Source organism: Impatiens glandulifera, chromosome 8 (genome assembly GCF_907164915.1).
Source record: "Impatiens glandulifera chromosome 8, dImpGla2.1, whole genome shotgun sequence".
Lineage (NCBI taxonomy): Eukaryota > Viridiplantae > Streptophyta > Magnoliopsida > Ericales > Balsaminaceae > Impatiens > Impatiens glandulifera.
The window spans coordinates 27069538-27079681 of NC_061869.1; positions in this window are offsets into that span (position 1 = coordinate 27069538).

Below are 10144 nucleotides of genomic sequence, written 5' to 3' on the forward strand. Positions count from 1 at the left end.
CCTCTATCGAAAGATTTATAAATCTGTCGGTAAGTTCTTTCGGTAAAACCCTCTTTTTTACTAGTGCCTAGACATTTGTGAAATATGAAATTCTCCCAAATAAATTTGTCCTTTTAAAGAATTTTTATGATCTCTTTGTTCTTTTTATCTCTAACATTCTTAAATTGTTTTTAAGTTATTCCTCTCCTAATTTTCAACTAATTGTTGTGTTTTACCACAAATAAATTTGACATATAAAACATGAACATGTTCTTACTTGGGCAGAATAGTTTTAGACTATGAACACATTCAAATTTGTGCATTCAAAACAATAATCCTAATATAAAACAATAATCCTAATATATTTATCACTTATTGTCAACAAAATTAAACTGAAATTAGGGAATCTAAAATCTGCAACATATTAGGGAGATTAAATATAAAATTGTTCTCTTTATCTCTAGAGAACATGCATGATATCAACCAGGCTACGTTTGACATGTACATGCTTAAGCTCAACCCTAGCCCTAGTCTATCCCTAGTTATGTTTGACCTATAGAGTTGTAAGTCTAACTTTAGTTCCAGTTCTAACCTTAACCTTAAAAAAATAAGAGAGAAAGATATCTTGGCCATAAGGACTAAAATCGTAGCAAAAAGGGAAAAATGGTCCGTTTTGTGAAGGAAGTGCCAAGAAACAAGCATCACTTGAAGGTGAAGAGCATCACTTGGATGAGTTTACTGAAAGAAGTAGTCAAAGCATTGGAAAAATAGCTAGGGATGGTAAATTACCAATATTATAGGTATATCAAAAATATTGTACCGTAATAAATTGAAAATATCAATTTTTAAGGTATATTGATAAAATGTAAGGTATGATACCGAAATTATTTTTACGGTAAAGGTATCAAATTTTCAAAATTTTGGTATATCGTGATATACCGAGATACTGAAATAGTTTTTATAAATTAATATATATATATAATACTTTTAAGAAAATAAATATATTTAATATTAATTTAATTATAGAAACATAGTTTTTAAAAAATCAAATCAAAATATAATTATAATATTATTCAATATATGACATCTTTAAACGATAAAATTGAAAAAGGATTCAACCAAACTTTCAATCTCTTGGAGCGGTAAAAATGAGTGAAACTAAGTGCAAAATCATTTCAATTAATGTCAATGATATTTTGTAATCTCATCCTCAAAGGTTGTTAGTGAGTCTGCTTTTAGTTTGAGTAAGTGGATATTTGATTTTTTTTGGAGAATTTTGAGTCTTAAAATTATGAAGGTATTGGGGTGCATTGACTAAAAATAGATGAATTCAACTTAAGAAAAGAGTCTACAAACTTGAATTTTTCAATGAAAATTAACAAATTTAAAAGAATGATAGATTTGTATTAATTAAGTTTAAATTAACTAATATTTATTATTATCTAACATGAACTGTATTATCAATTTAAAAATTTAAATTGTATATACAAATGCGATTAAAGATTGTTATAAATCTCCCTCTCTCGTGTCCACTTTAGTATAACATAAGACTATACATATGTTTATTTTTGATAATTTTAATTTTTTTTAACTAAATTTAATTTTAATTTTTTTTATCTTTTACAAATGTTGAATTTAAAAAAAAATATATATTTTATTTTATGATAAATATATTTAATTTTTAATTTTGTGTAACGTTTATGTAGTAACTATATTAAATTGGTTTTTATTTTGTTTAAGTTATAATATTTTTTAGGTGTGAAAGGTATAATACCGATATCATACCAAAATTAAGGTATACCAAAATCAAGATAAGGTAAATGTATGAATTTTTCTATACTGAAACTTTCGGTAATGTATATGGTATTGATAAAAAAATTAAGGAATATTGTACCGACCCATCCTTAAAAATAGCATCGATAGTTCCTGATCGGGCGTTGGAAGAAAACCTGGTTGTAAGATTTAGGAAAATATCACCGACAACAACGCTAAAGGTCATTCCTTGGTCACTAGCTCGTTGAAGCGTCGCTAGGTAGTTTATTTTTCGGTTGTGAGCGTTAGGAGCGACTCTAAGGCTTCTTTTGGGTCGAATGGTTATATTTTTCGAGTAGTTGTTGGATTTCTTGGATGGTCACACGTCTCATTGTCCGAAAACAATGATGTGGGTCAGAAACCTAGCCATGGCTTGTTTTTTTGGTCGAAAACTTTTCCATATCTAGTTTTCTCGATCGAACGACCCTAAAACCAAAAAATACGAACAAGTAACCCGAAACTAAAAGAAAACTACAATGTTTTGGGGCTCAAAACCCATATTTTAAAACATACAACATTAATATAAAAACATAATCAAGACCATAAAATCATTTAAATCAAAATCAAGCAATAACATATCATACAAAATAAAACTATGGCCTTGTTCGGTATAAGTTTTTAAAAAAACTCATACAAAATCAAACATCACTTCACTCCCTTTTATCCATCACATCACTTAAATCATTAATCAAAATACTAAAATATTCTATATTTAAATTATTATTTTATTTTATTTTATTTATATATAACAATAACCTTTAAGTCTTTTTACCAAAAATAATTATCACATACTCAAAATCATCACCAATCATTATTTTTTTCTCCTATTAGGATTTAAAAAAAAACATAATCCGAACAGCCTCTATGTAAGTTTTGGGTTAGTTTCTGTTTATAAATTTATTATTTTCGTCAAAACATTCCAGAAATGTCCAATGTTTTAATATGTTTTCATATTTATAGTGATGAGCATGCATATAAAATATCAGCCAAAAACGACTAGAGGAAGACCAAAAATCAAAAATAGCAAGGTCAAGAAGGTGAATGTGTTGTTTTTGGGTAGCTTTGATTTTTAAATTTATTTTAAACAGAGAGATTTATTTTTTTAAAATGAAAATCTCTTCTTGGCTCCAAATAGCACACAAAAATGTTTGAAATTGGGACGATCGAAGTTTAAAGTTATTTTCTTGAACTTCTTGAATAAATTAGTGGTACTTTACTACCCTAAAATACATTTAAAATGAAAATTAAGTTTAACTATTTTTAAATTAATTTTGAAATATCTCAAAAATAAATTTACAAATAATTATATGTGATTTTAAAATTATTTCACAATCATAATTTTAACTAGACAAACTATGAAGCTTATTTTAGGTATATTTTTTCACAATTATAACTAAAAAAATTGAAAACAAAATTGAGTAAATACTAAAAATTTATATCCCAATTTATAATATTAAAATAACTATTTTGACTTATTTTTAAATAAATAAAATCAAAATAATTAACTTTATAGCCAAAAACTAATTAAAACAATTAATTAGGGTAATTATTATAATAATTACAGTATAATTAATTAAAGAAATTGGTTAAAATAATAAAATTAAAATTATTTGAGATAAATGCTATACTCATTTATTTTAAAATAATATTAGAAAAATTATAGGACAAAAATAAATAATTTAGAATGAATTGTTTTATCCATTTTATCTAAAACAATTATTTATTTAACCCTAAAAATATAAAAAAAAATAAATAAACAAATTGGTAAAATATTTTTTATATTTATTTTAATATTTTGTGTATTTAAAAATATCAAAATTAAAACCAAAATGATAAAAGAAAAATCAATTGCAAACAAACTTGAAAGGTTTTAAAATAAAAATAAATTCATAATCGTGTGTAGCCAAAATTGGGAAAAGAATCTACAACCGAAAACTGGGCCATTAGATGAGCTATGAGGCCTCATCCAACGACCCAGATGCGCCTGCGTAGCCGGCTTTAACAGAAGGAACGCACACCCGCGTCACACCCTTAAACTAACTAGACGTTAGCCCCATTAGCCCAAACGCTAACAAAATGCCCAAACGTTGACGGACTGCGGCCGAAACTCTGGATTGCGCTCGAAATGGTGTCATTTTGAGCACCACCTTCGTGTCCAACGCAACGCCGGAGTAGAGAAGATCAAAGACCATTCTTTGATCATATCTTTTAGAACTCTCTCGATAGTCAATGATTTTGGTTGATTCAAAGTCCAAAATGATCACCCTACGATGGTGATAATTCTTCCTATTAAAATAGGGATGATTCATCCCTATATCTTCAAGTGACCAGAAGAACAATCAAAACGACATTAATGACTTTTGGTTGATTCAGCCCACTTGGAGCTCACAAATGAACTTGGACAGCTATAAATAGCTCCCTTAAGTCATTCAGAATAGAAGAAATCAACTCATAACCTTCAAATCAAAGAGAATAAAAAAATTCACCATTAAAGTTTGAAGCTTCAGATTTTTTGAATTTTTGTTTGAGGCCTTAAAACTTGGATCTGATCATCTAGAAAGCTTCCATAAGGATCAATAAGTGTTCTCCAATCATTTGTAAGGTTCCAATCACCCTCTAATTCATATTTATAGTTTGTATTTCAAATTTTTATACTTCAAATTGCAAAAACTTGTATGTTTGCTATTTATGGTGTTTTATGGTTGAAAATTCATCGTTAGATGATTTATAAACTATCTGGATAGGATAGAATGGATCATTCAATCTAAATAAAAAAAACACAAATTTTAATTTTCAAAATAAAAAAACGGGTTTACTGTATTTGGGTTAGTTCTGTTGAATCACAACCTAGAAAGCTTCCCAGTATGATTGTAATGATGTTGGACAATTATTTGGATTATGTTTGATTCATCCCGATCATGTTTGATCAAAATCAATTTTTCAAAATAAATTGAAATTATCCGGTTAACCTGAAGCTATGAAAAACCTGAAGTCATCCGGTTAACCTGAAGCTATGAAAAACCTGGGTTTAGGGTTTAGGGTTTAGGGTTTAGGGTTTAGGTTTTTCATAGCTACAGGTTAACCGGATGACTTCGTAATAAAATATCGTACAAAAGACACGTAATGAAATAATTTTCATTGTCTTCATGATATATATAATTGTCACATCCACTTTTGTAATAAAAGTATGATCAAATTTTTATATCATTATTATAAAATTTGTTATAAGTCATATGAACACTTTAAAAATTTTCTTTTTTATTTATTTCATAAAATCCTTTTGAAGACATTGGTTCTTCAAAGTTTTATGAAAATAATTTCAAAATATGACACGTCTCTTGATTTCAAAATCCTCAAATCTAAAATATCGATTTAAACACCAACTCAGCAAATATAAACAAGGTATTTTCTTGTTATTTTATTTTTTTTTATAAAGTTGCGCAACTTTATCTTTTAAGTAGAACATATTTCTCTAACAACAAATAATTTTTACATTTATCATAATATACACAATTATTTTTGTGTTATAATCAATAAAAAATATTTGCCCCCACATTCGTGTTGGTATCCTTTTTTTAAATCACACACATTTGTATGATTTAAATCAATGATTTTCTAATCAAGAAATTGTCACATAGTTCTTTTACAGATTTCTTTTGTTATACTTATCACACAATGAATAAGATAACTATATCATAAATATTTAATTAAATAAAATATAATTTCTATACAAGAGATTAGAATGTTTATTCATATATAAATCATTCTTCACATAATCTCTACATAAGAAATTAAAAATATTTAATCAATTAAAATATTTATTTCAACACTTAATTTCTATAAAAGAAATTAGAATATTTAATCAAATAAATATTCACCATATCACATGATTTCTACAAAAGAAATCATAATGTTTCAAGCATCTTTGACCGAAGTCGCTTAAGCATTTATTTCCGGTTGCACGTTTGCATCCCGTAATATCGGCACGTTTGCCACATTATTTCTCAAATCAAACACAAATTTTCTTGCAGTTATTAGATTTCAAAAACATCAAATTAAACAAGTCTTTATGATGAAATTGAACCATGTATATCAAATATATAATCGAATAACATAATCAAATGATATGTCATATATATTATAATTACTTCATATATCATTAAACAAATATCTTTCTAAAATACATCAATAATTGACAATTTATCTTTAATCAAATATAAATAACTAATTGTTATAAATAATTATTTATGTCATCAATTCAAACGTTTCTTAATTAATTATATGACTTTAACTTTTCATAAAAGTTTTTGTATACCAAAAGACAAATAGTTTTATGAAAAAAAAATAGAATTTTATATTAAAACAAAATGCATTTATAATTGATCTTTATTCATATATGTATACTAATGCTATATAAACATATTATGAATGAACACGAATCATCATATTATTAACTAATATGCATGATATATATACAAATAATCACTTAGCAACATAATCAAATAAAATATAATTATAAATATATTTCATATCTTAATTGAAGCATTTACATTGCCATATTTTGAACAATAATCGACGTGAAACGATTATACATGCTCAAAAATAACTTTGGGTAAATTGTTCTCACCGAGACAATTTTTGCAAAGACAATTTCGACTAACATAGTTGTGTCTTTTTAAATGCATGATTATAATAAGTTCTAACACAAATAACTTATTTAATCTCAAGAAATTTAAATGTCTCAAAATATTAATAACAACATCATTTTAGCAAATTAAATTTCTATAATTTCTACACAAGAAATTAGAATGGCTCCAGCACTTAAAGAATCGTTAAGTGTGCCAATTCACATTTAATAATTTCTATAGAAGAAATTAAAATGATTTCAACATCCATGATTATTTAAATCAGATATCAGATATCATTCATCTCACAATTTTTTACACAAGAAATAACAGTGATTTCAACATCAATGACTAGAGTCAATTTAGCAAGTCTGATTTTTACCAAGAAAAATCATTGACTATCCTTCATCTCATATTATTTTTACACAAGAAATTAGAATAATTTTAATATAGTTTCAACATCAATGACTAAAGTCATTTTAACTAGTCTGATTTCTACCAAGAAATCATTGACTATCCATTCATATAATAATTTCTATAAAGAAATTTGAATGATTCCACCATAAATGACTAGTGTCGTTTTTTAACACATTCATCTAATAATTTCTATAGAAGAAATTTGAATGGTTTCGTCATAAATGACTAGTGTCATTTTTTAACACACCAGATTTGTACGAAAGAAACCATGAGATTCGAACTAGGGACCTTTCGCCTCCTTGCGCGTCTGAACTTCGAACCACTACGCCAATGCGCCATTTCCTTGTTGTACCGCTTTTATGACCTTTTGTCTTCTTTCTAGAGACAACTTATACTTCATATTTGACTAGACTCTGTCAACAAATGAATATATGTACATTTAAAACGATAACTTATTATCATAATAAAATGTAATATATAAAACAATGTATAAATAAAGATATCATCTTTCTTTGTTTATTAAATCTTCCTACCATATTCTTATTAATTATATTGCTTAATTAAAAAGAAGATATATATTATAATTAATTATTTTAAAACTGAAACCATATGTTTCAATTATAATTAATTTTAACACCATAAATTTTATAAAAATTGAAAGCTAACATATTAGTTACTTTCTTATTTTCATTCATTATTATTAATAATTTTAATAACCAAACAAATCTTCAAAATAAAACTAGAACAAATTAAATTAATTATGTTCTAATTTATTTGATATATAATATTGATATAATGAATATACATATTAAAGTTCTTTAAGAAAAAATTTATATCAAAATATATTAGCTTATAAAATTAAGCTTTAACAACATAAGAACATATGTGTTAATAATCAACATATTTATATACAATAAAGACTTATCTTTATTTGTTGATTTTTTTTTTCTTAAGATGAATCATTTCCATTTTTTGAAATGAGCATTATATCTTTCGCAACACCGCGACTCGTATTTCTGAAACATCAAAGACAAAAAAAATATTCGATGGCGCAAGCTCTTAAATAGCTTAACACAAAGAAACTGTTTTAAGATTGTTAGTATTCTTGTCTTGAAATAACAGAATATATATATAAAATGGTGTTACAAATAAATAAAAATAAATAAGATATACAAAGAACGAAATCACCGATTGAGATGTTGATTCGAGACATGTGCTTAGCACATTACCCTTAAAACAGTTCCACCGTCTCCTGTTTGTGCTGGAGCTTATCGTAGATGGCTGTTTCCTAGGGTACAACGAATCTAGTAGTGATTCAGCACCAGAATCACTACACAACGAACTTGACCAACGTACCTGAACTATCACCGGGATCAAAGCAGAATTGTGTGAAGCCACAATTAAAATGATCAATGGAAGGTTTTTCTGAAAAACTAAGAAGTAGCTAGCTTCTTGTGATGTTGAAAATAAAACCAATTAAAATTCATTTAGGGTGATTAAAAGATATAAACTATGTAATTCTGCCATTGTTATATATCTTCTTCACAACGTCTGATCAATTGAGATATATAAAGATAAATTAGTCAATCCTGACTAATTTTTTAACGTAGGAATAAAATCAATTAATGCAATCAATTGCATTTTCATCAATTGCATGTGAAAGGTTTCAAATGTATGCATTTATCATTGCATTTGATTGAAAATTTCTCATTTGCACATTGATATTAATACCCATTTAACTGACTCATTCAATTAATATTTAATCCAAATATATTATTTATTTTTATGCAATAAAATGCATTATGCAAATAAATTAAACCCCACTTCGATTAATGGAAAAATGCTACATTTTGCTATTTTTCCAATGTGGACGAATCCACTAACTCGATTTTATTCTTGGGACTCACCCATTCTCATTTCCATTCATATAATGGAAATAATCTATATAGTCTAAATTCCAACAATTTATTGCAAATATTTTGTTTTCCTCATTCTTACAAATCTTCCGTTTTCCTCATCAATACAGATTTTCTGTTTCCATATTATTGAAAATCTTCTATTTATTTGTAAGAGTTGTAACGGGCCAAGAGTAATGCAACAAAGATTAGTGAAATGAGTGAATTTTGTATCCTATGCATGGGAGATGAGTACTGAACCAACAAACACAGATTTTATGGGAAAAAGATTCAAATTTAATGAACCTAGTTCTAAACCAAATAATACACCAACACTAGTTGATTGACTACCCCAACGTAATGATGAATTGGACATGAGTTTGGACAAGGTTTTGCAAACATCATGAAAAAAGAGGTTGATTGAAAATTTGATTCCTTCAAATATTATACAAGATTTGGGGAAATTGGAAACCATACATGTGAATATCATTAGATGAAAGGTCACCCCATGGACTATTATGTTATATTAAGGGCTAGGATAAGAGTTTGATTGGCAATAAAACTCTTTCGAAGCCAAATGTGAATAAGTGAACATTATTTAAAATTATTAGTATAAATTCAACCACAAAAACCTTTTGGATATGATTATAGATCAAGATCACATGCTTAGTATGGTTGACTTCAAGGACGACAAAGAGAAAGATTCAATTTGCGAAGATGCCGATAGATTTTGGGAAGAGGATAAAGATGATGAGATTTCATTTACAAAGTATTAGAGAAATTAATCCTACATGTAGGGTATCGATAACTAGCTAAAATTTAAGAAGGCAATTATGAGTGCCATATAGAAGGACATAACATAAGAAAGGGTTGAGTCAAAGCTGATGAGTCAAGAGGGCACAAAGGGGAGACGTGCTTTTACTTAATATGAATTAAACCAATGTCAGAAACTTCATTTGTGAGTTGTTAATTATTTGATAACATTGAAAGAACTTATTGATTGTATCGAGAAAGCCTAGTATTTTTTTAACACAGCGCATGAAGAAAAGTTCAGAAATAGGGTTAATGACAAAGATTTCTGGGATATTAGATTGAATCATACAAAGGCATTATATATTTCTATCTCGATGGTAGGAAATAATATCTCCATGCTACTTGTCTAAAAAAGATAAATAAGAGACATGAGTATCAACAAAGAAAACACACAAATAACACAAAATTTACGTGGAAATCAAAACAAAAAAAAGCATAAGAGAAATTTTTTCGTTATGTTGTCAATAAGAGATTATAACTTAGAGAGGGAGAGAAGAATAATGGTTGATATTGTGTATATTTTATATTATAAATAAGACCATATATTTAAGAATGCTAAATTTAGTAATGGGGAGCGCCTTGGTCACCATATTAATATGATTA